Source organism: Desmodus rotundus, chromosome 3 (genome assembly GCF_022682495.2).
Source record: "Desmodus rotundus isolate HL8 chromosome 3, HLdesRot8A.1, whole genome shotgun sequence".
In the NCBI taxonomy this organism is placed as follows: domain Eukaryota; kingdom Metazoa; phylum Chordata; class Mammalia; order Chiroptera; family Phyllostomidae; genus Desmodus; species Desmodus rotundus.
Window position 1 is genome coordinate 121,032,028 of NC_071389.1, and position 21,473 is coordinate 121,053,500.

Sequence of the window (21,473 nt, forward strand, 5' to 3'; positions counted from 1 at the left end):
AGAGGCCTTGTGTGCATGTGCCTGTACACACACATGTGGAAAGACAAACTTGGCAAAATAACAGTTGGTGAACTAGATAAAGGGTATACAGTGTTTGTTGCACTATTCAAAGTTTTTCTTAGGCTTAAAAATGTTCTAAATAAAAAAGTTGAATGGCAAGGTGGTAGTGGAAAATTGTTGACCCCGAAGTCAGAGAACCTTGAACCTCAAAATAGTGGATTTTTTTGTTGTTTTGTTTTGCTTTAATCTTAAGCAAGCCACCCTTTACTACTGAGGCAAGATGCAGCACAGCAGTTAAGGGCTACAACGCAATGTCTGACTAAATAATATTAATCAGACTTTTAGGAATACCTATTATTAACCATTAATACCTACAAATACCTATTGTTAATACCTATGGAAAAACCATTATTCAAGTCTATGCTCCAACTACACAGGCTGAAGATGAAATTGAAAGCTTTTACCCAAGTATCCAAGAAGTTGATAAAATAACAAGACATGCTGAGAATTATTGGTGATTGAAACATAAAAGTAGGAAATAAGGCAGAACCAAATGTCGAAAAACTGGGTCCTTATTCAAAAACTCAAGCAAAAGAAACCAGAAATGTTGCTGGAGGCAAAAATGACAAAACTGAAGCTGTTCTGTCTTGGGCACATCATGAGAAGACAGGGTTCTTTAGAAAAGACCACTGGAATAAAACATAAGGAAGCAAGCAAAGAGGAAGACTAAGTATGACGTAAACAGACTCCATAAAAGAAGCCATCGGCATGAATCTACAGAGGCTGAGCAGAGCTGTTGAGGCCAGGACATTGCGGACATCACTCATTTATAGGGTCGCCAGACGCCAGAGCTGACAACAGCTTGTAACACACACAAACTACTCTAGCCCTCTGAGTGTGAAAAGGACAACCTCACTAATCTACCCCCATAAGATTTTTTAAGAACGAATAATGTATGCAAATGTGTGTTTATAAACTTTAAAGTATTCCGGGGGTCTTAACCTGGAATCCAAGGACAGAAGGTAGGGTTCCATGAATTTGGATGGGGAAAAAATTACACTTTTTATTTCAGTAGCCTCTAAGTGAAATTTAACATTTCCTTCAATTATACACATAGGCATGAATTAACATGCCATGTTTCTAGCACACAGTAAGAACTCAATAATTGCTAGCTCTGTTATTATTATGGTCAAATTTATTCAGTTGCACAAATGAGGGTCATGAAAAGCATGAGTCAATCACGGAGCTCTTACAATCCTGCACTCTCTCTTCCTTCCATGTTTAAAAGGACACACCTGTTCTGAGCCAATACTACAAGACAGATGCTATATCACTGACTCATAGTTTCAAGGGCCCTCACTTGTGCAACTTAAAAAAATGAATTGTAATGTTAATAGAGCCAACTCAGTGTACTCAAAACTGAACCTCTGCTTCCACCCTCCCAAACCACCAAAACAAAACAAAACATCTCCTCTCCCTTAATGGTAATCCATCTGTCCAGGTGCTCATCTCAAAAACGTTGAAGTCATCCTTGACTCCTCTATTCTTTGTCCCAACTCTACTCCTTCAGGAAATTCTGTTGGCTCTAACTTTGAAATACTCTAAAATCTCATCGCTTCCCATCTCATATCCCCTGCTACTACTCTGGTCCAAGCCTCCTCACAGGTCTCTTTGCTTCTCCACTTGCCCCGTTGCATCTGTTGTCTAGACACAGAACTGTCCTTTTAAAACACATCACATGATGTCATTCCCCTTCTTAAAATCTGCAACAGTTTCCACTTCCCTCAAAGTAAAAACCAAAGTCCTTTAAATAACCCCCAAAACTTGTATGATCTGAACTTCCCTTACTTCTGCGACCTCAACTCCTTCCACTATCCCTCCAACACCCCCTTCCACTCCCCTGCCCACTCATGCTGTTCTAGCCACGCTGGCCTCCTTGTGGTCTTTTCAACATGCTCCTACTTTAGGACTTTTGCATTGGCTGTTTCCACTGCCTTAGAATGCTTTTCCCCCAGATATTCACGTGGCTTATTCCATCATCTCCATGTGTGTGCTCAAGTGACCTCTCTCATAAAGCCTACTCTGAAAATCCTATTTAAAAATATCAACCTACCACAGGATGCCTAATCCCTCTTACCTTATTCTTCTTTTTGTGTCTATAGTACTGATCACCTTCTAGTATATGAATAATTCAATTATATATTGACTCTTTCTTCCTGCTAGATTATATACTCCATAGAAGCAAGGATTTTTTGGGTTTACTCATAGTTTTCAAATTATGTATTCATTTATTTAGTTTTGTGGTGTTTTCTGTTTGTCATTTCAATTTTTTATTGTGCTAGAAACCATTGAACATAAAATTTACTAGCTTAACCATTTTTGAATGCCGAGTTCAATCATATTAAATACATTCACATTGTTGTGCAACCATTGCCACCATATTCAGACAAAAATCCCTGTGATTCTCTTGGCCTTTCTCCCATGAATATTAGGCCATTAAGAAATGGTTTTAAATAATGACTGCAGTAGATCTAGTCATCATGTCCTTCTAGTCACCATGTTCAAGGGCGCAAGAAATTGGAAAAAAAAAAAGAGTAGTACAATTTCAGTCCCTTCTTAACAAAGTAAAAATTTTTCACAAATTAAAAACAAAAAACAACCTCCCAAGAGAATCACGATTCTGCTCATTGGCCACAATTGGGTCATATGGCCACCCTTACCTTTCAGAGAGGCTGGGTAGGGAAAGGGAGAGAAAATATTGTTACAAACGGCCTAGATAAGCTCTGTCCAGTAGATGCGTTATGCAAGCCATGTATGTAATTTCCTAGCAGGCATATTTTTTAAGTAAAAAGCAACAAGTGAATTAATTTTAATAATATATTTTAACCCAATATATTCAAAATATCATTTCAATATGTGATATTGTTATATTTCTCATTCTTTTCTTTTGTTAGACTTAGTTTTTGAAATCCAGTGTATGTTTTATACTTCCAGCACACCAGTTTGAACGAGCCTCAGTCGTACTAGTGTTCAGTAGCCACTTGTGACTAGAGGTTTTCTTACTGGATAGGACAACTATAGAGCAATCACAGCCAATTACCTGGGCAGAGAGCACTTTGCCACCCCAACAAGTCAGGTTTTGTTAACAAGGGAGAGGAGAGGTGGGAGTGGACGTAAACAGAGGCAGCTAACAAATGACTGCCACATCAATGCAATTACTGAAATTATTAATCCAATTGAATTGTCAAATAAAAGTGAATAGGTGGTTTTTGTTTAACAATGCAGGGAAGGCCAAAAACTACTTTAAAACTTTGTTGTACATTAAACCAAAAAGGGTTCAATGTTCTTCAGAAAACTCAGCATAAGAGATGGACTCATGTCCCCAGACCTTATTTATTCAACAGATGCTTACTGATAGCATCAGAGGTTTTTTTCAGCTCCTGCAATGCCCTTTCTATGTGATCTCTGGGTCTTTGCACATGTTATTTCCTCTAAATAGAATATTTTCCCTCTTAGTTTCACTTTCCCTAAATCTGGCTGGTTCTAACTCATCTTTCAGTTCTCAGATTAAATGTTATTGCTTCAGGAAAAACTTTCCTCTAACTCCATATCATTAAATCACATATTTTCATGTATGCTTGTCATCCACCTCTCATTATGCGCATTATACTTTACTGTAATTGTTTATTTTGTTGTGTATCTCTCTCACTATATCATATGCCCCATAAGGTCTAAGATCATGTCTGTTTTGTATAGAAGGATCTACCCAAATGTCTGCTCCATGTTTAATGTAGACTTGTTGAATGAATGAATCTAATGCCATATAAGCTGTGAAAACAGAAAATTGAAGACAGACTTAAATGACTACTGCTACAATGTGGCTAAGGCTACTACAGAAGCATGAGCAAGATGCTAGGGACTACAGAAGAGATGAGTTTAACCTAAGTGATGAACAACATGTTTAGCACATAGGTAGCCAAGGTTGGTGAGACCATTTCAGGCAGAAGGGACAATAATCTAGCAAAATATTAATAAAATCCTGAATCAAGGCAATTACTGTGGGAGAGGGTGATTGAAAATTGAAGATGTGCTTTGAAAGTAGAATCAACAAGATCTGTTGAGAGATTTGTTGTGAATGTTGAGTGAGCAGGCATCCAGAAGGACCCCCACATTTTTATCTTAGCCCACTAAGCTAGGAATAATATAATTTATTAAGTAAGGATCAGAGGAGACAATTAGCTAAGCTTAGGAGAAAGAATTTTAGGGTTTGAGGAAACTTTCTGGTATAGAAAAGAAGAAATCAGGTGGAAGTTTAAAGTGGAAGATACAATTGAAGGAGTCACTATTTGAAAACATGCACACAAGACATCAGCCTCCGCTTACTTGACATCTGAAAAGCATGGCATGACTATAAAGTAGTCCCATTGCTTCTTCAAAAAACAGAATAACATCAATTAAACATCCAAATTAATGATACTTCTTGCAAATGAGTTGCCTTGAGAGGCCCTGCACTCATGCTTGCTCTGCTGTTACTACTGCTAAACATATTTTCCACACTCCTTTTTTGGCCCATCCTTCAGAAAGCGAACAAGATATTCTTTTGAGTCTCCTCAATAATGGCAAATCATTGTTTCAGTGTAATTTTGATGGGGGGAGCAAAAAATATTCAGGGCCAAGTCAGATAAACAGGGGAATGAATCATCATTTTGGCTCAAAGAAAGAGTAGCAAATAGCAAGAAAGATTTTCTTACATGATTTATTAACAGAATCTTAAAGCAATTTTAATTCAACAAATGTTGTAGTGTCTACGGGCCAGGAACTGTGCTCTTATGTGCACAATAGCAAATAAGGGAAGCTCCTGATGTGTTTGAGCAACAGCATTTGCATAAATGTCATTTGAATAAGTATTTAGTTTCTCCTGTTGACTCCTTTGAAAGATGTATTACTTGAAGTACTCCATCTTCCTGGCTTCCATGTGTTTGGGTCAAACGCCTATTTGGTGTGCTTCCACAGCCATATCTCTTTGATGGCATAATTATATGATGCTGTTATTTCTACATATCTATTTGCCTCACAAGACATTATGATTATCTTCTTCAGCACTTAGCACAGTGCCTCACGGAGTTATGGCTAATTATTGCTTGTTCATTGAATAGGTAAATGGATTAATGAGTGAGTAAGTGGATGAGCGAATGCATAATTTTAAAACTTCAATCAAATTTCTGTCAACTGATCTGTCCTCAGAGAAGTCTTACCCTTCTCTACCTAAAAAGTATCCACACCCACCTACTCCTCTCAGTCTGTCTTTTTACTTTGCTTTATTTTTCTCCATAGTATTTATATACATCTGAAATTATGCATGTACTTATTTATTTTTCCTTGTCTGTCTCCTCAGTAGAGTGCAGCCTTCATGAGAACAGTGGCCTTGTCTAGGTTGTTCATGGATTCATCCCCTAGAACCTAGAACAGTTGCTGACAAAATAATTTATGTATTTTTTTTCTTTTTAAATGAATAAATGCATGTTTCAGTTATATGTTGCTATGTAATAAATTATCCCAAAACTTAGTGGCTTAAAATAACATGCATTTTATTATATACCATCATACAGTGGGTCAGGGATCAGTGCAGGGCTCAGCAGGAAGACTCTTCTGGCAACTGGAGGACCTTCCATGTTATTCAGCTGGCAAATCGGCAGGTCTGGAGCTTAAAAATTTAACATTTTTGACTCCTTGACAGAGACGATGGAAGACTAGGCTTAGCTGGACCCGATGACCAGAGTGCCTACACATGACCTCTCTAGCATGGCAGACTCAAGGCAGTCAGGTTCCTACTTGGTGGATGAGAGATCCCAGAGTGAGCATTCAAAGAGGTATGGGCAGAAACCTATTATTTAACTTCAAAAGTCCCACTCTGTCCTATTCTATTCCTGAAGCAAGTCACTAAGTCTAGCCTATATTCTGGAGGAGGAGAATTCAATACCATCTCTCCGAAGGAAAATTAGCAAGGGATCTATGGCCATGTTTTAATCTTATATGTTGCATGAAGGGAAAAATCTTAGTAAATAACACTGGGTAGAGACATAAAACAAAACACTGATTGCTGACTAAACCAGATGTAAGTAGCTAAATAGAGAAGAAATTACACCCCAGACTTCTTTTCTCTACCCATAAAACACCAATTTTTATAGAGAGATCAAACTTTTCAAAAAAATCTATTAAACTTTGTATCAACTTCCCTGTTGAGTGTTAGTCATGTCTTCTCTCATTTAGTTCTCACAACCCACATTATTAAGTGGGTATTAGTGTACTCACCCCCTTTTTACAGATAAAGAAAATGAGGCACAGAGACATACAGTAATTGGTCAAGATTACACAGTTAGGGAGTCATAGGAACCCAGGTAGTTCAATTTCAGAACCCACTCTAATGCGTCAAATGATAAGGCTTTCAAGATAGGCATCATAATACATTGCAAGGCTGATATTTCTCCCTAAGAAGGAACAAGAAGGACATTTAAAAAAAAATTTTTTATCGTTGCTCAATTACAGTTGTCCCCATTTCCTCCCCCATTACTCTCCCCTGCCCTACCCACACCCACCCCCCACATTCAATCCCCTCCATTGTCTTTATCCATGTGTCCTTTATACATGTTCCTTGATGACCCTTCCCCTTCTTTCCCCTGTTATCCCCGCCCACCTCCCCTCTGGAAGGACCTATTTTAAGAAAGTGAAAAGAACAGGAGCTGTAGAATCAGCCATGTGTGATAACCTTGACTCTTCCTACTAATAACTGTGCAACCGTGGGCAAGTTACTTAACCTTATACTCATTTATTAATAGGGATGTTAATATCTAGTTTTTAGGATACAATGAAGATGAAAGTAAATATTTTTAAGTGCCTAGAATAGAGCTTCATTAATAAAGACTTAGCAAGTGTTAGTTTCTCAAATATACAATAAAATATTATTTGGCCATAAAAAAGAATGAAATCTTACCATTTGTGATTATATAAATGGACCTAGAGGGTATAATGCTAAGAGAAATAAATCAGATAAAGACAATTACCATATGATTTCACTTGTATGTGGAAAAACTAAATGAACAAACAAAACAGAAACAGAATCACAGATGCAGAAAACAAACTGATGGTTACCAGAGGGAAGAAGACCTGGGGGGCTGGGTAAAAAAGTGAAGGGACTGAGAAATGTGGACTGGAAGTTACTAAATAGTCATGGGTTATAAAATACAGCATAGGAAATACAGTTAATAATACTGTAATATCTATGTATGGTGTCAGGGAGGTACTTGAGTTATCAGGGGGATTATTTGTAAATTATATAATTGTCTAACCACTATGCTGTAAACATCTGACACTAATATAAAATCATATTGAATATCAACCTATAATAGAAAAATAAAAAAAATAAGATATTAAATATAGACATCTTACCTAGTAAAGAAGATAAAAATTTTATTCTATTCACCATTCAAAAGAAAAAGAAGAAAAGAGTGTTTATTTCTCTTTCAAATACACATCAAATGTTCTACTTATAGGGAGAATTAACTCCATTGTGTGCAACAGTTTTTCAGAATTTCCCCTAGCAGAATTAAATATTTATATTGAGGGGAAAAAAGATACTCCAAAAATTCAGATTTATCTGTCTCTCTCAGCCAGCTCAGTTTCTCCCCTCTCTGCCATGGACAACAAAATCAATTCTTCTAACAAAAGCATGTTTACCCCTGACAAAGTAGTAAGAATCTGTCAACACAATTTTTTATGGGTAATAAAAATAGTTTTATAAAAGGCTTATTTTTTAGTTAAAATTAGAATTAGAATGACCTATAACATAATATTGGGAAGAAAAAGACTCTAAATTTAGTCTCTAGTTTCATGGCCTATTAAGTATTATGGAGGGAGAAATGGTGACACTAGGATAACAGCACTTCAACTCTCACAACGTTCCTACTATCATTAGCATGAATCTTTTATTAGCAATAGTAGGTACTCAGGGTTTTGTAAGAAAATTTCCTTTTCCACAGCTTTTCTAAAGCACAAGATTGACACTAAACCACTTATAACTGTGATGTATAACAGTTTACACTACTTACTATTTTAAATCTTAAATTAGCTACTTGCCTGACAAATAACAAAGAATATCGATTGCATTTACCACGCTCAAATTCCGTATTCTGTGAAAGGGATGAGAAATAAACTTGTGAGCAAGCAAGCAGCCCAAGTATACAGAACATAAGTGCACCATTAGACTGAGGAAGAAGTAGGACAGCTTGTGGTGACCTAAGGGAAAATGTTGTGGCTATTAGAAGGAGGAAGAAAAAGTAATTAGAGGTTAAGTGCAGACTAGTACAGCATAGAACAAATACAAAAGATGGAAACAGTCTTGATTTCTAATACTGTCAGAAATCGTTCCCTGGCATATATTGTATTTTTACACTGGCCTGTGTTACAAAATTTTAGTTTTGAATCTTAGAATGGGACTGTTCTAAAGCAACAGGATATAATAATTACAGAAGGGAAATAGGTGGAAAACAAAGTCTGATTATTACAATCCTCATGAAAATTATGAACTTAGTTTTTATAAATGAGGAGGCCAGAAGAAGCACTGGTGGGATCTTGAAAAGAACACATTTCCTAGAGAATCTAGAAAAAAACACAGAAGACTAAGGAGATTGCTAGTCTTTGAGAAAGCAGCAGTCTCTGAGAGTGGCATAGCAATAGAACAGGTGATAGGCAATTGTTAAACAAAGACTTTTATAGCCAATGAGTCACCAAGGAGGCACAAATCTCTGTTAATTATATCATTAGCACACTTCTATAAGCCTCCCAGTGGAGACCAATGAAAAGGATAATGGTTTACCCTTTCCCCTTCACTCTAAGTTGCTATCACTAAGTCTGGCAACCAAACAATAAAACAAACATCAATAGAAAGTAGACTTTTTATCATGGATGATATTCAAGCTCTATAAAAACTCTGTGCCTCTTTACAATCATGGAAAATTTTACAAAGTATTGCACTTAGGGTTGTTGTGATTACAACACCCGCTAAATGAGATACAGTGGGAAAGTGATTGGGGAAAGTCTGAAAGTCACATGTGTAGCAATGCCCTGAGTCACCACTTGTGGCAAGAATGTGAACTAGACCTGACTGGTGCGGCTCAGTGGGTTGGGCGTCGACCGAAAGGATGCAGAGTTCAATTCCCAGTCAGGGCACATGCCTGGGTTGCAGGTCAGGTTCCCAGTTGTGGGCTTGTGAGGTTTGGTTGCCTCTCTCTAAAAATAAATAAATAAAATCTTTAGTAACAAAAAAAAATGGTGAACTAGCCAATTGCTATACATCCTGGGGGACTTTTTGTTTCATTTTGTTTGTTTTGGTTTTTGTTTTTGGAGCTTTTTTTTAGGGGAGAGAAGAGAGATATTCAAGTATGTTTGTATGGAAAATAAGGACTGGCAACTCAGTGTAGTATTAGAATGAGCAGTTTTGGAAGGAAAGTGTTATACATGTAAATGTAGGCAGCTCCATGGGTACTCTTATAGTTTGATTCCCACCAAAAGGAGTGCCTGTTCTCTCTCTAACCAAAAATATGTCTTTCATTTATTGAGGTGTCTAAAATTCACACCATTACTTATCACTTTAAGATTCCCAATGGAAAGGAAGACCCTAGGTCTGTTGAGAAATGAGGCCAGGGATGAAGCACCAGGAAGAATGAGCCTGAGCAACATGAAAGTGCTTTTTTTTTGTATTCAAAAAGGTGACACAGAAAGCATGGGGTGGGGGTGGAGGGGTTGGGACGGTGGGGTATGGAAAGACAGCAACAACTGCTCTGCCTAATATCGTCCAAGCATTTGGTCCAAAGGGAATAAGCGTTTGATATTTTCTATCTTTTTGTCTCACTCTTGCCATTTGGCTCTTCAGATCAATTCTTTTCTAATCACTATTAATGGCTATTGATTGTGACAACTTTCCACTTCAGATGGAGTAAATATAATAATATAAGAGCCTTAATATACAGATTTATATCAAATCCAGGAGATATTTTAACCTAAATCTTTGGCATTTGGTTCAGATAGAGGTACATATACCATAGAAATTTTTGTATATATAGAATTTTCAAATACACATTATGTAGCAATAGAGAGAGAGACAGAAAGAGATGAAGGCATGTCTGTGTACATTTTAAACTTTAACTGGACATCTTAAGACATTTAATCTGTCTAGGCAGTTACTCTTGTCTAGATGAGGAATTTTATCTGCAAAATTATTGGAAAAGCCCCATGGGCCTGTGTAAATTATGGAAGAAATGTGGAAGACCTAGACATTCTTTTCTAAGAGAAATTATTCATCTAAGATGACTTTCTGATAGTTTCACTTGTTAGTAATACAAATCTGTTTTTTATTGACATTTTTTTGAGAGAGTAACATCAATTTGTTGTTCCACTTATTCATGCATTCACTGGTTGTTTCTTGGATGTGCCCCGACAGAATCAAACCTACAACCTTGATGTAGTGGGATGATGCTCTAACAAGCTGAGCTGCAAGGCAGGGCAATACAGCTCTTTTTGAACAGATTTTCTCTCTGACCCACATCTTCCTTTCTGACCTTCCACTTCCAAAAATTCTTTACCATCTAAAATGTATTCATTTGTGGAGAGTAAATCTAGACATCGACCAAATAATTCATCTCCTCTGTCAACTGTTACTCTTAAAGTTATCCTTTCCAGGAAAGCAATTAACCTGCTGATATCTCATTTTATCAAGTCATGGAATCTGCCTCAGAGCCTTTTTCCACGCTGCATCCTAAATATGACATTTAGGCCAACCAGCTCCAGCAATGGATGGGGGCCAAGGGCAAGAGTGTACTATGGTGTCTTGTCAAGGGAGGAGTATCAGGCTAAGATGGGCGAGAGAGGGTATTTGTAAAATTCTGTGACTTAGCTCAAAAAGTTAAGATTGCTGGAAAACCTACCAAGAAAATAAACTTTCTCTTTCTTTTCACTTAACTAGCTTTGAAAGACCAATCCTTGAGAAAGTCTTTCATTCACACTTAGAATTATTTAGAAAGGCATTTGGAGGGTCTAGAGAAGAAAACAACTGCTTGACCAGAGTGTGGCACTCCTGTATTAGAGGGACTTGTTCTTCCATCTATAAAGTCATCTTCTGGGGACATCTGTATGAAATGATAAGAACAGGTATGTACACCCACTTTTATTTTCATTTTTTTGTACAAGTCACTTTAATTTGGCTACTTTTTTTTGTCTTTCAGAAAAATTGTTAATTTCCTCTCATTAGAAACCCTCTGCTTCGTCACTGTTGCTTAGGTCTCTCTTCTCAGCTTGCCTCACCTTCCACACTGTGGAAGGCTGGTTCTGCGGAACCCTGTGTCCTTTGGCTTTAATCCCAAATCCTCTTTCTAAACTCTCCCTTTGATCTCAGCATATATTTCTGAGAAACTGTTCATACAACTGCTTTTTAAAAAAAGCCAGCTGTTGCCCTGCCCAGGGAGCCCAGTTGGTTAGTGTCATCCCAGACACTAAGGTTGTGGGTTAGATCCCAGATCAGGGCACATACAAGAATCAACCAATGACTACATTAATAAGTGGAACTACAAATCTCTCTCTCTCTGTCAATGAATTAAAAATTTAAAAAAATTAAAACATTTTTAAAAAGTCAGCTGTCAAACCTGTTAACAAGATTACCATCAGATTTCCTTTGGCTCCTCAGTTTAAAAGTAGTGATGGTATTATTTTTTATATCTATCTACATGTTTAACATTTTTATAATTGCAAGTGAAAACTAAAAATAACTTTAAAAAGATATGTAGAAAATTTCCTTCACATTGCCCACTGCTTTACTTAATTATTTATGCATATGTTAAATTTATAAATAGTATATATTTTATGTGAGGTTTATTTGTTGGTCAATATGAAGTATTTACCTAGACTTCTATTGGTTTTTTCAGAATGATTTTTACCTGTTACATCATAAATACCAAAAATATTCAAGTATCCAAAAGCTGTTATCTTATTTTGTTGCGGCACTGACAGGAACTTGAGTGTTGCTCTCTCCATTCTAGAAACAAGTGGAGAGGGGTCTGACCAATTATTGACTTGCTCTATGTCTTCCTGAATCACTCCGGTAAGGTACCCCAAATGAGGTAACATATTTTATGACTCTAAAATGTTTCCAGTTATTAAATGTCTCCATACCTTACTTCTACCCTTACTGCCCACCTATAAAAAATAATTACAGCTTTCAAAATTACTAAAAAAGCAGAAGGTTTTTTGTTATTTGGATTTTGAGATATAAATTGTAAAGCCCAGCTATTATGATTAAGAGGGAAAGTATTATACTTCACAGTACTTTAAAATACCCTTGCCTTACACATTCCAATTATTACTGATTTATTCCTAAGTTAATTAAGTACAGAATTGCTACATGTTTCCAATACATATCTAGCTATTAGATTTTAGTGTATTAGTGGTCATCAATGTCTTTTAGAATCTTAGAAATAATCATATAGGATATAAATTTACTCTTAAAAGTGCTGTTAAGGTATCTAAAGCACTATTTTTGGATTTTCTGTCACACTGTAATAGCCTCATTATTTTGCTTAGAAATTCATTGCTTAGTTTTTGCATCTATATGAAAGATCTCATAGGCTCCATCTATAATAAGAGACTTATCCCGTATGTTAATTTTTTAATGCTACTTAAAAAAAGAGTCTGCCTTCTTCTGATAAACCCCAGATTTTAATAACATGTCCTCTGAATTAATTCTGTAAATGCAGTACTAAAGTTCAGCACAGCGATCTGGGGTGTTTAATTAGTTTGCAGCTGCACTGCTAGGATAACACTTCTTGTTGAGGAGGTGGCTTGGTATTCATTGTTTGGGCTCTGGTTCAGAGTTCAGTGGTCATTTTAAGCTTTCTTAAAGAACTGATTGTCTTTGTTTTCAGGGAAAAACCGTATGTTCTCCTGCTTAATCATTACTCCAAAACCCTTACTAGTGTTCTTGACATGACTGTATAGTCATTGATTTGGCCTTAACATAACAAACAGTGGAGATCTTCTAGACATAGGAGGATCCTGAGTGATCAAAAGACAATTTGAGTCTTTACTTTAACTAGCATACGAGTAACATAGATAGAACCTAAATCTCAACTGCTTTGCCATTTCAAAATTCTTTAAACTTATAAAACCTTTTAAGTGATGAATACGGATTATACAATTTTAAATTTTCTTTTGAAGCAATATAAATATTAAATATATTTTCTACATTTTCCAGTAAATTGTACCATTTTATATAACCCAGAGAGTATGAAGACAACACAAGGTATAGTAGATTAAGTGGGGAAATGAAGAATATAAACACACAGTCATTGAGTGAATATTATGAAAAAATACATTGTCTAATGTCATCCTCAGAGCAAGTGTAGCAGTTGTCCCAATTTTACATGGGGGAGGAGGGACTAAAGAATCAGAGCAGTTGAGGAAGTTGCCCAAGATCACACAGCTAGTAAAATTCAGGACTGGGATTTGAATCCAGTCCTACGGTACTTCAAAGCTCTGTTCTTTCTAAATGTCACATTGCCTTCTCCTCAAAGCCAAGTTTAAGATTCATTTTTCACATAATAATTTTCCCAATGAATTTTAATTCTCTTGGCATGGATTTATACAATGTGTACTATACCATCACATATTTATATATTTAAATATTTAGTTATCTTATGACTTTTCAGGGCTATGAGATGTATATATTCCCCAAATCCAGACACTGTATCCTCTACTGCCTTTTTTGCCCCCCAGCAAGAACGACTCAGGACAAGTTATACAATTATCAGGATACAATTGCAGAGATCTTCCGATCTTTCAGTTTTTATACTATACCTATATGCATTGTTTGAATTAGGAAAAAAACATATAAATACATACATGTAGATGATTATCTATACCTAGTATTGAAAAATGTAGTTATAAATGTCCAAAGTATGTAAAATATTGGGGAAAAAGTATAAAGAATGCATGCACAATTATATGACCCCATGTCTGGCTTTACTGTTTGAATTCTTGCAGGTAAAAAAATGAAATGGGGTAGGCAGTTTAATTATTTTTCTATTTGTAATAGTAATGGATAAGGTTTCAAAAATCTGAGGAAAGATGGCTAAGAAACAGAGATAAGAAGAATATAAGGCTGCTAAGTTCTTAGCGCTTCATTTTCAAAGACTTGAAGAGAAATCGCAAAGGATAGCGATGATGTATACCACAGAAAAAGATGGCCACATGTATGTAAGCCAAGCATTAATGTGATGATAGACAAGATATGCCATATTTAAGAAAATGGGAGAAGAACATTATAACCTTTTGTTAGAATAGAACTATCTTCCAAAATATTACTACAAGCACAGGTTATATATGCATGCTACTATATCAGTAGACTAATGGTAGCTCAAACAGAATTTAACATGGCCAAGTCAATATGATTGTATTTTCATTCTTTCTGGCAGATTATTTAGCATATAAGTATTCTTGTAGTACTATGGACAGGCATTATTACCTGGGAAAAACAATTTTGCCATGAAAAACTCTTTGTTTCATGGTAGAGTGAATTCGTATGGCTTACACTGAAACAAGGCATTTGACAAATGTAAAAAAAAAATAGGTGAATAAAATAAGTGAAATGATAATGGAAAAACACATGTTACTCTCAATGTTCGGGTTGTATGTGACAGCAAAGCATTAAAAGGGGTCTAAAATTAGAACTGGGGAACCCAAAAATGCAGAGAAGTTGAGAACCTTGACAAGGCATGGGAATCGGGATGATTTTTCCGAAGCACGCACAATTAAAGTTCAAGATGAGGCAGTAAGGTGAGAAAGTAAGCAACAAGCAAGCAGAAGTGAGTATAAGTAGATGTGAGAAGTCTATAATCATTGGGTCAGAAACTGGGCAAGCAAGCAGAAGATTACGAAGACATAGTTACTAGGGCTCATGGCAAAGAATGAGAACCTGGATGACACAGGTTCCAAAAGAGAAATACAAATCAAAGAGTCTGAACTTGGTTTGTGGTCTGGAACCAGAAAACTCACAATAGCCAGGGGAATAGAAGAAAACAATTTGAACCTGTGACAAGCTATCTCCAAAAGTGTCTCCACGGTAATCGTGGAGACACTTAATAAAGAAGTATTTCTAGGTCTAGAACAGAAATAGGAAGATGCATCTGACCAGACATAGCGTATTGCCAGGTTTTCAGGGTGCTGATAATTTAGTAGTTTCACCTACCAAATTTCAAAGTTGGTGCTCCCTCCCCGTCTCCACCACAAAGTAGTTGCTTCCCCGTCCCCTCAGTCCTCTCTCGAGAAACCTGCCAGCTGTACTCCATGTAACTAGGATTCGAGACTGCTTTGTATCTCTTCCAGGTCACTTCCTTGATTGTTCTTATTCTGATGACAATTTCTTCAACTCAATTCAGTGAGGTATTTTTCTTAAACAAGTAATTTCAACAATGATCCAATGATTCTCCCATACTTGTTCTTTATTATCTGAAGGAGATTTTTTAACTTTCTGGGACCTTTCAACTATGAAAACTTATCACAAACTTGAATCTCTGAGTCAAAGGTTACCCTCCCCCTCACTGTCTCTGTGCACTTTTACTCCCCTCCTCCCTCCCTTCCAGAAGCTTTGATTCTTTTAGTGTTGAGGACAGGGAGGATGGAAGAGGAGAAAAGGGCAGTCTTTTTTCTTGGCTAGACTCTGTTGCAAGCCCCTTTAGCAGATGATGCCTTCTGCGTGGCAGGCATTCAAATACTGACTCTCTTGCAGGTACATGTGGGAATATTTGGAAGAGGTGAGCAAGGCCACTGGTAGGAGATGGTTCCTGAACATCACTGGCTAGAAGGCAGGATTCTGGCTGTACTAGGGGTTCAATTTCCAGCTCCCTGCCTCCCTCGGGTCTAGCCACCTCTCCAATTATTAAAACATCATGGTTATTACTCATTTCCAGGTGCAGTAATCACCTAGCCTGATATGTATTTGTGCACAATGACTGTTCTACCTTTGAGTTCTCTATCTCCAACATACACACATGCACACACATCCACATATGGGGAGTGGGGTTGCATAATGCAGGAAATCTGGTCCACTAGGTCTGAGAAAGAACCCTGTTATATGAATTCTGAGAAATGCTCACCAGATAAGTGTATCATGAACTGAATTGTGTCCCCAAACCAAAATGTGTATGTTGAAGCCCCAACCCCCAAATGTGATGATATTTGGAGATAGGGCATATAGGGAGTAATTAATGAGATCACAAGAGTGGGGCCCTAATCTCACAGGACTTATAAGAAGAGGCCGAGCTGCCACTGAGATCTTTTTTCTCCATGCATACACAAAGAGGAAAGAACACAGCAAGAACGTGGCTGTCTGTAAGCCAGGAAGAGAAATCTCACCAGGAACAAAACGTTATACACCTTGGTCTTGGACTTCTAGCCTTCGGAACTGCGAGAAATTTTTGTTGTTCAATGCACCCAGCCTGTTGTATTGTACAGCATCCGGAGCAGTCTGATGATCAGCGCTCAAGTCCATCCCTGCTGAGGAGCTCATATCAGACGTTCTTCAACTCTCAACAGCAACTGTAATCACAGTGGGAAAGCCGAATTCTGAGTCACCAGGGAGTATCATGTAAAGCTATACTGTTATAAAATCATACTCTAAATTTACCGAGGCCTTGGATAGCATTTTCTTTATCATCTGCTCATCCTTCAGTTTCTTTACTCTACCCATTCCAGCCCTAGTCTTCCTCAATTCTGGCTGATGACCATAAGTACCTATTATGTATGGAATATTAAGATGTTATTTATCCTATGTTCTCTTTCCTCTAAACTTCAATTTTTATTCTTCATTCATACTTTTTGTCTTTTTCTTCTACACTACGGAAAAAGATGTTCCTTTTCCTTTGCAAGGTAACCCCCTTTATGTTTTAGATCCCCCTTCTTCTGACCTCTCCCCACTACCCAGCAATTTCAGCTTGCCTCCCTTGACCTCCCTCTTCTCTACCATCAAAAATACATAAGTCAAAATGCTGTCCCTCAGTGATTTGTTTTCTGATGACTGTTAAATTGGCTTCTTTCCAATATTTCTATCTGGAAGAAAAAAAATGACCCAGTACCCAGTCACCAGAATAAAAGAGCAAGGCAGTGGACATAAATTCAGAATTCATGATCAGAGAGGTAATAATTCATTTGTTTGTTCATTCTCTTCAACCTATTTTTATTTTAAGGGCCTATTATGTGCCAGGCTCTGTTAGGCCTGGCATGTAGTAAGTCCCTAAAAGCTTCTTTGAATGAATGGAGAGATAAACTATGACCTTGACGATAATGTCTCCTAAACGGCATCTTTGTTTTCTTACCTCAGTAAGCTGAGAGGACATCTGTCAGGTTAAAAAAAATGATTAATGAATAAATGGATGAGTAACATTATTCTTGTCTTCGAGGGGCTGCAGTCATGAAATGGGTGAATTTTATAGAAGTTAGAATAGAGAGGAATGCTCAAGTATAAGAACTTAGTATTGGAAATAGGCGGGGAAAGAAAAAGAACGGATGAAGAACACAACAAAAGACTTATGACAAAGGAAGGAAACAGAGACGGTGAGGTGCTTCCAAATTACCTGAAAGGACTGTCAAAAATGTCTGTCTGCTGGCTGCAGTGCAAACAGACTCAGTCAGAAACTGTGACTGTGGCTCCAGAAATCTGCAATGCTCAGATCCCATGGGTCATTCTTCTCCCATTCTAATGTCCTGAAAAACAAAGTTGTTTCCAAGAGAAGGCAGGCAGTACTAGTAAACTGTGTAAGAATATAGGCACTTAAAAATACAGAAATGTAAGACTGGCTCCAAATGTGACAAAAATCCTGCTGATCGTCCTATTGTTAGTGTGAAAAGATATTTAAGTAATCATACACTAGGGATGGTAGAGTAGGAACCTTGGGCCTGGGTGCTTGATGGCTGTGTCCAGCATCTGAATCAATCATGCCGTCACCTACCTCTGAACTTCTAATGTGACAATAACAAACTCCTGGTCATTAAAGTAAATATGTACATTCTTGTTTGTAGCACATGTACTTGTAATAAGGGCTAAGGAATGAATGCTAATGAGTAATAATGACAACATTTACGAGCACTTAGTACACAGCAAGCACTCTGTTAAGAACTTTATATAGATATCTCACCAAAATCTCACAACAACCCTGGGTAACTCACCATTATTAATGGGAAAATAAATGAGTTCTACTTATGTAGGTGAAAGGTATAATGGTAGTAAATAGTTTCATAAATAATGAAGGGATAGACAATAGATGTGGTCAACTTGTTAAATCCCAGGTATTTTTTCCTGGCGTTTCTAATGCCCACTTTCTTTTGTATTGACTTAAATCCTATATATCACTTCTTGCACAAGTCAAGTCCAAATCCTCTTTTTCCTCAACATTTAAATATGAGTTTTCCTTTTTGTTTTAATTCTATGGAATTTAGATGTAGGACCATACTGTATGACCTAGATTATACAACATTTGGGATAGAAGAAATGCCTTATACCCTGAAGAGTACAGAGGGTAGAAAAAAATAACTTATACCTAGAAGAGTACAGGGTGTCAAATAATTCATGTGAAATGATGACATCTAACCATTTTGCATTTTTCCTCTATAAAAATGTCCCATTATATGACTTGAAAATTTTATTTTAGGCTTACCTATAATCATACTTCATTTAATTCAGCAAATGTAATTAATTTGTTACTAATAACACTTCTCTGTGGTTTTCAGCTCAGTAATATTTCTCTTGACATCCCTCTCTGGTTATCAGGTTAATGGAAATTTGAGAACATACACTACTTTTCTATAAAGCATTGATTATCCTGCCTCCCTGCCTCCCTACACCTGTCAGTTCTCTTCAGCATTGTGCAATGATCAGAACTGACACATTCACATACACATGAGTTTGTATTTGAGGAAATGGTATGGTTTTAAAAATATGCTGCTGTTGGCATGTCTTTATTTTCTCCTATTGCTAGATATATATGACAGCTTCTTGAGGGAATATAAATCTTAATATTTCCCTTTACACTTGATTATATTGATTTTAGAAAACTGTCTTTATGAGTTATACATGATTAGTTCGTGTTGACCAACTTGTCAGAAAAGATGTCAATAGTTTAGATTTATTCCACTAAACTGAATGTACTTTAACAATTTGAAAAATACAGTATTTTGAATACATGAACTATATTCAAACAGTGTTTACAACCTAAATAGTAACTGGACATAGGATTTAAATACTTTCATAAATTTTGCATTGTAACTAAAAAGATATTCAAAGAGTATTAAGAGAACTTTTTAAAATTAAGTCTTTTGACAATCAATTGCCAAAAGATTGTCAAAAGACTTGACAATACTACGCTATTCTTATTATGCAATGATATATCTCTGGATCAATTAAATCTATGCGATGAGGTCTAACACTAAGAGGATATGGTTATATATTTAGTATCATCTTTGAATTCAAGTAGTTTCATTTTTTTAGAAAACACTAATTTAGCAATCAAATATTTTCTTGAGTTCCACACTGAATGAGACATATGCCATTAAGGGTGTTTCAATACCAAAACTTTGGAAGAAAAAAATGAATTTCCTAATGTAACCTGTGCACAGTTATTTCTATATTGATTCAGCCTTTATTTGCTATTTAAGGAATGAAAATATATATAAAACCAAACTACACAGTACAATCATCTAGGACTGGGACAGTAAAAGTATATCACTGTATGTGATCACATTAAAATGCACATAAATATGTTCTTGGGTGTACATGTATATAATCTCTGCAAATAAAAACTCTATTGAAATCATGTTCTAAAATGGAGATGCTGAGTAATTTTTCATGACCACAACACTTTAAGAGCATATATTTTATTTTTTGGAGCTACAACAAACCCACAAAGTGAACAGATTCTAGTTCAACCCGTTATACATTTTGCTAATATACTATAGCAACGATTCATACATATATTAAACTTTATATCACATTCTTGATTAAAGTAGAATACATAATTCAGTTTTCTATTGTGACTTCCTTGGAGGAAGAGTTGGACAAAAGCCAACGATTCTTAAACGTCTCTAAGCCATTTTTAAAAGTTAATCTGTCCTGTTAAGTTTTGAAATAATGTCAGGAAGGACTATTGTACCACACTAACCAATTCCTTAACAGTGACTAACTTTGCTCTTCAAGGGCACAGCTCAAAAGGGTGGTAATGTATGTCCTGGTAAAATACGTTAGTTCATTAAAAAATTATTTTCAACAGTATTAGCTTAAGAGTTTTTGCTTTCTAAACTTTACATATTTTATTTCAAAGCCTTTAAAAATATTTAAATATAAATGCTACCAGAGAGTGAATATACATAATAAAGTCCTTCGCATTGCCTATGTACTTTTAAGACGTTACGAATAGTTTTTTCCAGTCTCAGCATTAGGAGAAAGGAGGAGACTGCAGAAATTATCTTTTTGTTCTGATTAAGAGGTGTTGAAAACAATACTGACAAGGTCTCTGAATGAGCGCTGATGGTTAGTTCGAAAAGAGATTAAAGGCTGGAGCAAGGTATTTTAGGTGAGGCACTAATCTTTGCCTGTGTGTGTGTGTAGGAAGGAAAAAAACCCGTCTTATTTTTAAAGTAGATGTCACAACAGTTTTTTATTGACTTGCAAAACCTCTTGAACGTTGGGGCAAAGCAGGCTTGGCATCTAAATTCCGCATGGTAAGTCGGTGTTTGTTGTCTTTTCCCCACAGGAAAGAAGGGTGATGGGTAAAGATGGTACAAGTGCACTAAAAGAGCCAACAGTTTGGCATAGGTAGAAAAAGCAAACCCAAAACACGGGGATCGTTAAGCGCGAGTCCTGAGGGACCGGTTTGCACCGGCGGTACGGCTGCGTTAACCCTTCGGGCGCTGCAGCGGGATCCCAGCCAGGTCTCTGCGGGACCGACCCTAAGCAACAGAGATGGGGCGTCCAGCACTCCACGGGATGGGGTGGGCTCTCCTTTCCTAAGAGGGAGCGAGCAGCGAGGCACTTTGGTCATCCGACGCATGCTTCAAGACCCGGGACCGGCGTGGAGTCCGGTAGGGAGTGGAGAAGAGGTGAGGCGTGGAGGCGCTCAAAGGTCCGCAGACGAGCGGTCAGACTTAACCCGTGGTTCCCAGCAGCGCTGGCCCCCACACGACCACTGGCCCAGCTCCTGGGCTCTGGAGGGGCGGAGGTTGGTTCGGCGGGGCCCTAGATGAAAGACGTCCGCCTGCGGCAGTCATCGCTTTCCAGCCTCCACACTCGCAGTAGTCCGGCCCCGCGCCGACAGAGCCCAGTGACTGGCATAGTTACCGCCCCGCGATCCCCAGCCACCCCCTCCCCCGCCCCCGTCCCCCCC

General features: G+C 37.2%; 1 long non-coding RNA gene across 2 annotated transcripts in view; it reads right to left on the reverse strand.

The window, feature by feature from the left end:
- Positions 1-5,558: 5,558 nt before the first annotated feature.
- LOC123480792 (uncharacterized) overlaps positions 5,559-21,473 on the reverse strand; it is a 17,040-nt gene continuing 1,125 nt past the window's right edge. Inside the window, exons 2-5 of one of the 2 annotated variants that reach the window (XR_011651019.1) lie at positions 17,673-17,802; positions 16,456-16,638; positions 6,992-9,285; positions 5,559-6,488 (exon numbers count right to left, since the gene is read on the reverse strand). This is a non-coding gene — a long non-coding RNA (uncharacterized lncRNA). Of the gene's footprint in view, positions 6,489-6,643; positions 9,286-16,455; positions 16,639-17,672; positions 17,803-21,473 lie in introns of those variants that run through there. The other variant, XR_011651018.1, reaches the window with a different exon arrangement.